Below are 1,376 nucleotides of genomic sequence, written 5' to 3'. Positions count from 1 at the left end.
GTAGGAAATATGGATATTAAGCCAGGAATGATCCAACTCCTTCCGAAGTTCCATGGACTTGAATCTGAAAGTTCATACCTACACGTGAAAGAGTTTAATGAGATAAAAGCCACTCTACACTTCCCTAACGTGTTGAGGACATGATCAGGCTAAAACTCTTTCCCTTCTCCTTAAAAGAAAATGCTAAGACATGGTTGCACTCACTATGACCACGATCCATTGGCATATGGAACGACACGACACGGGAGTACATAAAGAAAATTTTCCCATACCATAAGATGAACACCATAAGGAAGTCAATCATGAACTTTGCCCAAAAGGAAGATGAGACCTTCTTCCAATATTGTGAGCGGTTCAAAGATCTTGTCAGTTCATGCCCACAACATGGCTTTGAAACATGGCGCAATAAATTTCTTCTACAATAAACTAACATCTCCTATACGCCAATTGGTCGAGATGATATGTAATGGGGAATTCATGAACAAGAATGTCGATAATGTGTGGGATTACTTTAACAAACTTGCTGAAAATGCACAATCATGAGACATCTTACCAAGACCTAGCACCACTTCTAAGCTTACTCAATCAAAGGAGAGGGGCGAAATATATATTTTAAAAGAGGAAGATGATATAAATGCTAAAGTGGCTAATCTCACAAGGAAAATCAAGGCCATGGAACTTAAGAAGGGTAAGGCTGTGAAATTGTTTGTGGTATTTACGCTTGCAACATATATACAACTGAAAATTCCCCAACAATTTCCACTTTTTAAGAGATATTCAATGAGAGATATTCGATGAGCAATCGAATGTCATGAACAACTACCGAGGGCCTTTCAAAGGATCGACCTCAAATACATACAATTCTAGTTAGAGGAATCATCCAAACTTCAGTTGGAGGAACGGACAAACTACTACTCCTCAAGGAATCCCTAACCACTTCTTAAATCAAGGGAAACCTCAAGATGATCCGGTCTTAAAACATATGTAAAATCAAGAGCTTTTTAATCAAGGTATGCTGCAAGCCTTTGAGACCTTACATAGGCCATACAAGGGCTTGATACAAAAAATTTGAATGAGCAGAAAGGGATCCTTTCGGCCCAGCCTCTCCCCAACCCAAAACCACAATATGAAATAAGTGACCCAAGCACTTCAAATCAGATGAAGTATGCTAAGTCTATCACCACTCTTAGGAGTGGAAAGATTACTAATAAAACTATTCCGACGTAGGCTGAAAAGCCTAGGGACCCGAAAGAAACTGAGAATGATAGACCTAGCAACGCCCCACATGAGGAAGAACTGGAAAGAGTAAGTAAGCTAATTGTGCCATTCCCCCAAGCGGTTGATTGCACCAAAACCTCTAACTAACTCATAGGATA

The 1,376-nt window shown here is 39.7% G+C and overlaps 1 pseudogene; it reads right to left on the bottom strand.

The window, feature by feature from the left end:
• Positions 1 to 292: 292 nt before the first annotated feature.
• LOC131254573 (small nucleolar RNA R71) lies at positions 293 to 391 on the bottom strand (annotated as a pseudogene).
• Positions 392 to 1,376: the final 985 nt, after the last annotated feature.

The sequence above is a fragment of the Magnolia sinica genome, chromosome 8 (assembly GCF_029962835.1).
Source record: "Magnolia sinica isolate HGM2019 chromosome 8, MsV1, whole genome shotgun sequence".
NCBI lineage: Eukaryota > Viridiplantae > Streptophyta > Magnoliopsida > Magnoliales > Magnoliaceae > Magnolia > Magnolia sinica.
This window is presented reverse-complemented; position numbering and strand designations above follow the sequence as displayed.